Source organism: Lipotes vexillifer, unplaced genomic scaffold, assembly GCF_000442215.2.
Source record: "Lipotes vexillifer unplaced genomic scaffold, Lipotes_vexillifer_v1.1 scaffold899, whole genome shotgun sequence".
In the NCBI taxonomy this organism is placed as follows: domain Eukaryota; kingdom Metazoa; phylum Chordata; class Mammalia; order Artiodactyla; family Lipotidae; genus Lipotes; species Lipotes vexillifer.
Genome location: NW_006784311.1, coordinates 513,163 through 523,405, shown reverse-complemented (window position 1 = coordinate 523,405; position 10,243 = coordinate 513,163).

Below are 10,243 nucleotides of genomic sequence, written 5' to 3'. Positions count from 1 at the left end.
TTCCTGCTTTGCCAACCTGGCCCCATCGTAGGCTCTGCTCTCACGGGGTGTTAGAGGGAGACTGCAAAGCCAGAAGAGGGAGAAGGGACGTGCGCCTTCCTGGGAGCATCACCCCGCGAGTCCTCTTCATCCAAGCTGTCAGCAGCGCACCTGCATGGCACCAGCTGAATCCAATTTTCAGGTTTCCCAACACTTACAAAAGCAGCTTTGTTGCATCCCACTTCTGAGACACCAACACCAGGCAACCAGTGCCCGTCCTCCTCACAGGTCTGGGTCCCCGCCCCCTGGGGCTCTTTTCTGAGCTCAGAGACCCCAGCACTAGCTAGGCTCTGCCCCCACTCAGACACTGAGTGTCACCCCGATCAGGGCCCCTGTCCAAGCTGCTAAGTTTGAGGAGTCGCAGCCCCTTCCCTTCCTTCCAGGCTTAGGGGCTGTATGAGTTTGTGGGGCTGCTGTAGCAAAGGACTACAAGCTGAGGGGCTTAAACAGCAGAAATGAATTGTCTCCCGGTTCTGGAGGCTGGAAGTCCAGGATCAAGGTGTTGGCAGGCTTGTGCAGGGCGCTAGGGAAGGACCTGCCATCGTTTCTGCTTCCTGATTGGATCTAGGCTGATGGAGAAACTGGTAACAGGGGTGGTGTCAGGAATCACATCCTGAGAGGGGCTTTGGGGATGGGTTTGTTTGCATCTTTCGGCTTGAAGGCACCATTCACTCCTCCCCACCCACTGCCCTGCCTTTCACATGAGAAACGTGGAGAGGCTGGGAACTCATCTGACCTTGGGATTCTGCAACCCGCCCAATGAAACGTTGTGCTTGATTTGCAGCGCTTTCAGTTACACGGCTACAAAAAGTAAGAGAATTTTTAGGGCTGTCGTGGAAGCTCTCTGATGCTTTGCAAGGGGACACCTATTCTCCTCAAGACCCGTTGCCATTACACCCATGACTAAGGCCCAGTCTTAGCATGCTCTGGAGGGACAGGCACAGGCAAGAACCAGGAGGAAATAGCTCATACACCGATAGAATAGCAAGAGTTTTGCTAGTTAATACTGGCAGAAACCTGGGAGAATATGTGTGGGAGTGGATTCTAAGGATGTTATACCAAGAGGATGGAATGTAACATTGGGTTAGACACAATTTATTGAGCTGGGTGCATTTATCAGAGAGTCAATATATATTTTTTAAATTTTTATTTATTTATTTATTCTTTTTTTTTGGCTGAGTTGGGTCTTCGTTGCTGTGCGCAGGCTTTCTCTAGTTGCAGCGAGCGGGGGCTACTCTTCATTGCTGTGTGTGGGCCTCTCATTGCGGTGGCTTCTCTTGTTGCAGAGCACGGGTTCTAGGCACGCGGGCTTCAGTAATTGTGGCTCTCAGGCTCTAGAGCGCAGGCTCAGTAGTTGTGGCGCACGGGCTTAGTTGCTCCGCGGCATGTGGCATCTTCCCGGACCAGGGCTCGAACCCCTGTCCCCAGCATTGGCAGGCAGATTCTCAACCACTGTGCCACCAGGGAAGTCCCCCAGAGAGTCTATATTTAATGTTAGCCCATGCAGCTGGAAGGGATTCTAACAGCCTATTTGGTTGGTTGACTTAAACTTGGACTCAGCTGTGGCCTACGTTCAATGATATCAAGATGCCAGGGCAACCCTGGCTTGATGTAAAGGAAGGAAGACAAAGGTGTGTCCTAGGGGGAGCTGCAGGTATTTGTGTCTTGAACTTGAAAGTTGCAGTTGTGATGATATTTGCTCATATCCCCATTTGTCTATTTGGGTCTGGGCAGAAGGTGGATGGATCTTGGAGAATGACTATGGATTGATGTCAACTTCATCAGGCAGTGACTCCGATTACAGCTGCTGTTCCAGACGTAGTCTCTTTACTGAAGGAGTAAACACACAACCCCCGGCCCCTGGTACGCAGCTCTTGCCCTATTGACCATTTTACTCCATACCACTTTGCAAAGTCCACCAGAAGCACTTTGTGTTTACCTGGCAGGGCCAACAGTGCACCTAAGGGCCATGTCACCTCGCCTCCTCTCTGAGATAATGTAATGCTTAGAGACTTTGTCTCACCATTTCTCACAACACCCACTGGTTCACTACATCGATGACATCATCCTGATTGGATATGAGGAGCAAGAGGCAGAAAGTACTAGAGATGCCTTAGTAAGGCATACCCGGACTAGAAGGGGGGAGATTTACTCCATGAAAATTTAGGGAAGTGAAACCTCAGTGACGTTTCGGGAAGTTCAGTGCTCTCCAGGATGCAAAGATACCCTCTTCAAGGTGAAAGAGAGGACACTGAACCTACACCAAACACCTCGAAAAATAACGTTTGGTGTACTCTTTCCGATTGCGGCATATATATCACAGGTGAGTGTGCCACATTGACCCATCGACTGTGTAACTCAAGGCTGCCACTTTGTGTGGGGACCTGAGCAGGAGAGAACTCTGCAGTGAGTCCAGGCTGCTGTGCAAGGAGCACTTCCAACTGGGCCTTGTGACCCAGCAGGTCCAATGCTTCTCAAAATGTCTGTGGAAGGTAGTGAGACTGGGCGGAGTCTCTGGCCAGCGCCGATGGGGGGGGGGGGTGGTCACCGCGCAGACCTTTAGGCTTTTGTAGAAAATCCATGTCCTCTTCTTTCCGATAACCATTCTCCTTTGGAGAAGCAGACTTGGCTTTGCTATCGGGCCCCGGAAGAGGCTGAACTCTTAGGACTCTGGGTGACCTGAGTTTTCCATCCGGAATTGGGTGTCGGTCTGACCTGTCAAGCCATAGTTTGGGCACGTGCAGCGGCTCGTCGCCGTGAGTGGAAATGGGATTTTAGAGACAGGAGCTCAGGTGGTTTCAGAAGGAAAGCGGCCCGAGGAAGCGCCTCGGGTTCCTGCAGCACATCCTCTCCTTCTGCCACGCCTGTGCTTCCCGGGATGTTTTGCAGGACAGGTGAGTGAGGAGGGAGCAACTGGAGCCTGGCTTGTGGATGGCGCTGCACAGCCTGCTGGGAGCCTGCCAGAACCACTCACGGGCGAGCCTGACATATACTGTTATGTAAGTTGGAGGTGTACAGCACGACGATTTGGTACACATATTTGTTGCAAAATGTTTACCACAATAATGTTAGTGAACACATCCTTCACCTCACAGAATTATCATTTTGTCATTGTTGTTGTTAGTGAGAGCGTTTAAGACCTACTCTTACAGAACAGAGCTGTGGTCGCCAAGGGGGAGGGGCTGGGGGAAGGAAGCAGTGGGAGTTTGGGATTAGTAGATGCAAACTAGTATCTATAGGATGGATAAACAACAAGGTCCTGCTGTATAGCACCGGGAACTTTATGCAATATCCTGGGATAAAGCATAATGGAAAAGAATAGGAAAAAGAATGCATATATATGTATGACTGAGTCACTTTGCTGTTCATAGCAACTTTCAAGTATACAATACAGTACTATTAACTATACTCACCGTGTTGTACCTTAGATCCCAGAGTTTATTCCTCTGCTAACCGGAAAGTTTGTGCCCTTGACCACCAGGCGTTCATTTCCCCCAGCCCCTGACAACCACCGTCCTACTGTCTATTCTATCACTTCAGCTTTTTTTAGACTCCACACAGAAATGAGATTATACACACAGTATTTGTCTTTCTCTGTCTGATTTATTTCACTGAGCGTAGGGTCCTCAAGTCCTATCCACGTTGTCCCAAGTGGCAGGATTTCTTTCTTTTTTTATGGCTGAATAATATCCAATTGTATATATATACTGCATCTTCTTTATCCATTCATCCATCGAAGGACACTTAACTTGTTTCCATGTCTTGGCTATTGTAAATAGTGCAGCTGTGAACATTGGGGCGCAGAAAACTCTTCAAGAAAGTGATTTGATTTCCTTTGCATATATAATATACCCAGAAGTGGGATTGCTGGATCCTGTGGCACTTCTATTTTAAATTTCTGGAGGAACCTCCATACTGTTTTCCAAAGTCCCCGCACCAAGTTACATTCCCACCAGCAGTGTACAAGGCTTCCCTTTTCTCCGCATCTTCACCAACACTTGTTATCTTTCTCCTTTTGATGACGGCCGTTCTGACGGGTGTGAGGTGATATCACCCTGTGATTTTGATTTGCGCTGCCCTGATGATTAGTGATGTTGTGCATCTTTCCATGAACCTGTTGGCCATCTGGATGTCTTCTTCGGAAAAATGTCTGTTCAGGTCCTTTGCCCATCTTGAAATCCCCCCGCAGGGGACGTGGGTTCGTGCCCCGGTCCGGGAAGATCCCACATGCCGCGGAGCAGCTGGGCCCGTGAGCCATGGCCGCTGAGCCTGTGCGTCCGGAGCCTGTGCTCCGCAACGGGAGAGGCTGCAGCAGTGAGAGGCCCGCGTACCGGAAAAAAATAAATAAATAAATAAATTTAATATAAAAAAATGTATGTATACACCTGGGACTTCCCTGGCGGTCCACTGGTTAACATTTCTACAACAGGCGGTGTGGGTTCTATCCCTGGTCGGGGAACTAAGATCCCACGTGCCCTGTGGCATGGCCAAAATGTAAAAAAAAAAAAAAAGCATGTATACACCTGGCCTAAGACCCTGTAATCCTGTGTCGCCTAAGACACAAGGCGTAAGATGTTACATGTGTGACAAAGCTCATTGTAGCTTTATTTTCTGTGACGAGAAGGTGCAGGCAATCTGAACATCCATCACTGAGGAAGCAGATAGGACGTTAGGGAGCACTGTGCCGTCTTTGCAAGCAAGGTTTACATGTAGAGAATTCCCTGGTGGTCCAGTGGTTAGGACTCGGGGTTTTCGCTGCCGGGGCTCGGGTTCAGTCCCTGGTTGGGGAACTAAGATCCCGCAGGCTGCAGGCCACGACAAAAAAAAAAAAAAAAAAAAAAAAAAAAGCCGTCTCTTTTTTCTTGTGCAACAGGCAACTTTCATGAGGAATCAGGGCTTGTTCCTCACTGACCAGGCAGACATTGAGAAGAAGTCATGCAGGGAAAGACTGAGGTTGCCAGAGCAGCAAACAAATGGATAATAGGAGAGCAACTGGCTGATAGTTATCAAGAAAGGGACTTCCCTGGTGGCGCAGTGGTTAAGAATCCACCTGCCAGTGCAGGGGACATGGGTTCAAGCCCTGGTCCGGGAAGATCCCACGTGCCGCGGAGCAACTAAGCCTGGGCGCCACAACTACTGAGCCTGCGCTCTAGAGCCCGCGAGCCGCAACTACTAAGCCCACGTGCCACAACTACTGAAGCCCGTGTGCCTAGAGCCCGTGCTCCACAAGAGAAGCCACCACAATGAGAAGCCCGCACACCGCAACGAAGAGTAGCCCCCGCTCGCCGCAACTAGAGAAAGCCCGTGCACAGCGACGAAGACCCAGTTCAGCCAAAAATAAATAAATTAAAAAGAACAACCAACCAACCAAACAAACAAACAAACAAGAAAATATTTACATGTAGACCCAGTGACATAAAGAGAGCCTCAAATCATGGTGCTGAATGACTTCTGTGGCCAGCAATGATAGAATAAGCAATTTGAACCACAGCTCTCACTGAGGACAACTAGACAAGCTCAACAAAGTATGCAAAACATTTGCTTGAAAATGTCCAAGTGATAACAGGTGGTGAAGAATTGAGGCCAAAATATGGAAGAAAGAGGAAAGTGAAAGAGATGTGAGCTCAGCATTTAAGGGGACTTATCCCCTAAGGCCACCTGCTGAGTCCTGGAGAGGCAGCTGAGAGTCTGAGAAGCTGAGCACAGCTGTTGACAGACTTATGTGGCAGGGGATCAAAACTTGGAGATGGCCCCTCATGCTTTGGGTTAAAGACCCAAAGGTCTAGGAGTAAGTGTAAGGTGGAACTAGAATAGCCCTCTAAAAGATTGCAGCTCTGTCCTATAAGGGACTGTACTCACGATCTGAGCTATTTAGATCCCTGGAAACCGGATTAAGGAAATCCGGGATTTCTAGTGTCCCAACTGTCTGCCAGGTGCAAATATAGATTGTCTCTGGAGCAAAGACCTGAGTCCTCACTACAGGACCACCAGGGAATTCCCTATTTGTCAACTTTTTGGTGATGGCCATCCTGACTGGTGCGAGGTGATACCTCATTGTAGTTTTGATTTGCATTTCTCTAAAATATTCTTTAAATTTGACTACAACTTTACAGGATAATTTGTTGGAACTGACTATTGATGAAAGATTGAAGGGACTTCCCTGGTGGCAAAGTGGATAAGACTCCTCACTCCCAATGCAAGGGGCCCAGGTTCGATCCCTGGTCAAGGAACTAGATCCCGCATGCATGCCACAACTAGGGAGCCCACGTGCCACAACTAAGGAGCCCGCCTGCCACAACTAGGACCCAGTGCAACCAAATAAAAAAAAAATCATGAAAAAAAGAAAGATGGAAGATGAATTTTGAAAATACAGCATCACTTGCTTCATTTTAGAGAAAAGTGTAAAATGAATATCCTGAGCTTGTGAAGGTTACTTTAAAAACTCTTCTCCCATTCCTGACAATATATCATTGCTTCGCTACCATGAGATTTATTAACATAAAACATTAAAACAGTTGAGATGATAGACATTATCCCCTGCAGGTAAATTGTTGTCAATCTAACCTAAATTCAATAAGATAAGCAAGAAGCAAGATAATTTGCCAAACGAAAACACTTTAAATATTAGTGCATATGGTATTCATTCTGTGATGGAAGGTGCAGCAACGTGGACTTCCACTCACCAAGTCCAGCCCGGCTATGGCCACTGTTGAGTGCCCAATCTGCCAGCAGCAGAGACTAGTACCGAGTCCCAATATGGTACCAATCCCCAGACTAATCAGCCAGCTCCCTGGTGACAGGTTGATTACATTGGACCACTTCCACTGTGGAAAGGGCTTGGTAGATGGGTGGAAAGGCCCCTTGCAGACTCACAGTGCCAGCTAGGTGGAGATACCCTCTGGGGCAGGGGCAAGGTTCTCCAGAAGGCTGTATACACTCAGAGTCAGCGTTCAGTGTACGATGCTATTTTTCCCACAGCCAGGATTCACGGTGCAGGCATCAGGGGCTGGAAATGGTGGTGGCACCACTCTCTATTACCCCCAGTGACCCACGGGCAAAAGCTTTGCTTCCTGTTTCTGCAGCATTATGCTCTGCTGGCCTAGAGGTCTTAGCTCCAGAGGGTGGAGGCTTCCACAAGGAAACACAGCAATGATTCCGTTGAACCGGAAGTTAAAACTGTCACTCAGCCACCTTGGGCTCCTCATGCGTCTGAATCAACAGGCAAGGAATGGGCTTCCTGTGCTGGCTGGGGTCATTGATCCTGACTACCAAGGGGAAGTTGGACTGCTGGTCCACACTGGAGGTAAGGAAAACTATGTCTGCAATGTCTGGAATACAGGAGATTATATATATACACACACACACACATACCATGAGATTTATTATAAGGAGTTGGCTCAGGCAATTATGGAGGCTCAGAGGTCCCACAATCTAAAGTCAGCAAGCCGGTGATATAAATTCTAGTCTGACTTCAAAGGCCTGAGAACCAGGGGACCTGATGGTGTAAATCCCAGTCCAAGGTCAGGAGAGACCACCAATGACACCAGCTCGCAGTCAGGCAGAGAGAGGAGATTCTCCCTGGGTCTTTGGGTTCTTCTATTCAGGCCCTCAAGGGGTTTGCGGAGGTCCACCCGCATTGGGAAGGACCACCTGCTTTCCTCAGTCTAACCGATTCAAATGTTCATCTCTTCTGGAAACACCCTCACAGACACACCAGAAATAATGTTTAACCAGATATCTGGCATTCCAGGGCCCACCCAAGTGGACACATAAATTGAACAATCACAACCACCAACAATAGATGAGGGTGCCAGTCTCTCCACGTCCTCTCCAACAATTGTTTTTTGTTCTGGCCATTCCGGTGGGTGTAAAGTGACAAATCATTTTTAAAAATTAATTAATTTATTTATTTATTAATTTTTGGCTGTGTTGGGTCTTCGTTGCTGTGCACAGGCTTTCTCTAGTTGCGGCGAGCAGGGGCTACTCTTTGCTGTGGTGCACGGGCTTCTCATTGCAGTGGCCTCTCTTTTTGCGGAGCACGGGCTCCAGGCGCGCGGGCTTCAGTAGTTGTGGCACGTGGGCTCAGTAGTTGTGGCACGTGGGCTCAGCATTTGTCTTTCCATATTTTGTTGAATTCCATTCACTGATATTTTGTTAAGCATTTTTGGGTCTAAGTTCATGAGGGATACTGGTTTGTAGTCTTCTCTTTTTAAATGTTCTTTGTCTGGTTTTGGTGTCAGAAAATACTCCCTCCTCTTCCATTTTTTGGAAGAGATTGTGTAGAATGGATATTAATTCTTCTTTAAATGTTTGGCAGAATTCTCCAGTAAAACCATCTATGACTAGAAGTTTCTTTTTTGGGGAGATTTTAAATCATCAATTCAATTTCCTTAATAGTTATAGGATTATTCAAATTATTTATTTTATATTGGGCGAGATTTGGTAGTTCGTGTTTTTGAGGAATTTGTCTATTTCAATTTCTTTTTTTATTTTTATTTTTGACAGTGCAGCGCAGCACCTGAGATCTTAGTTCCCCAACCAGGGATCAAACCTGTGCACCCTGCAGTGGAAGCGTGGAGTCTTAACCACTGGACTGCCAAGGAAGTTCCTGTCCATTTCCATTTCTATTTAAATTGTCACATTTTTGTAAACTATTGGTAGAATTCTTTATGATCCTTTTGATGCCTGAAGGGTCTATGGTGATATCCCCTATTTCGTTCCTGATACTTGTTATTTGTTTCTTCTCCCTTTTTTCTTTCTTTCCTTTTTAAAAAATATTTATTTATTTGGTTGTGCTGGGTCTCACATACAGCAGGCAGGTTCCTTAGTTGCGGCACATGGGCTTCTTAGTTGTGGCACGCGAACTCTTAGTTGCGACATGCATGTGGAATCTAGTTCCCTGACTAGGGATCGAACCCAGGCCCCCTGAATTGAGAGCATGGAGTCCTATCCACTGTGCCACCAGGGAAGTCCCTCCCTTTTTTCTTTTTCTTTTATTTTTTTGCGGTACGTGGGCCTCTGGCTGTTGTGGCCTCTCCCGCTGTGGAGCACAGGCTCCAGATGCACAGGCTCAGCGGCCATGGCTCACAGGCCCAGCCACTCCACGGCATGTGGGATCTTCCCAGACTGGGGCACAAACCCGTGTCCCCTGCATCAGCAGGCGGACTCTCAACCACTGCGCCACCAGGGAAGCCTCCTCCCTTTTTTTTTCTTTGTCAGTCTTCTAAAGGTTTGTCAATTTTATTGATCTTTTGTTTCATTAATTTTCTCATTTGATTTTCTGCTTCCGTTGTCCTTGATTTCTGGTCCTACCTTTACTGTTTCCTTCCTTCTGCTTGCTTTAGGTTCCTTTTGTGCTTCTTTTTCTACTTTCTTGAGGTGGGAACTCAGGTTATTGATTTGAGACTTATCGTCTTTTCTAATGTACACATTTTAGTGCTATAAATTTCCCTCTCAGCACTGCTTTAGCTGTCCCACACATTTTTCTCTGCTGTATTTTTATTTTCATCCAGCTCAATAGACTTTTAAAATTTCCCTCAGGACTTCCTCTTTGACCCATGGATTATTTAGAAGTGTGTTGTTCAGTTTCCGAGTGTTTAGACATTTTCCTGTTGTCTCTCTGTTATTAATAAGGTGTTAAGCTGTTGGACATCAGTACTGGAAAGGAGAGCAAAATGCAATATAATTCTACTTTTTTCTTGTCGCAGTGAGAGGAAAACGAGCTCTTCCTACTTAGATGGTCAGCAAGGCTGATGCCATTGAGAAACTACCCAGGACTCTGAGGTCATCCACATGCCATGGAGCAACTAAGCCCGTGCGCCACAACTACTAATCCTGCGGTCTAGAGCCCGTGTGCCACAACTACTGAAGTCCGCACGTCTAGAGCCCGTGCTCCACAACAAGAGAAGCCACCGCGATGAGAAGCCCGCGCACCGCAACGAAGAGTAGCCCCCCACTTGCCACAACTAGAGAAAGCCCATGTGCAGCAATGAAGACCCAACACAGCCAAAAAAAATAAATAAATAAAGCCCCAGAAGTTGCTGAAGCACTTGGCAGTGTGAAGCAGAGTCAGCTGCTCAGTTGGAACTCTCTAAAGGGAGTGATCTCTACTCTGGCCGACCTGTAAGGAGAAGAAAGGAAGAAAGACCCTGTATATCTTTATCCAAAGAAGCCAAAGACTCCCAGGCACAGGAATTTTGGAGAA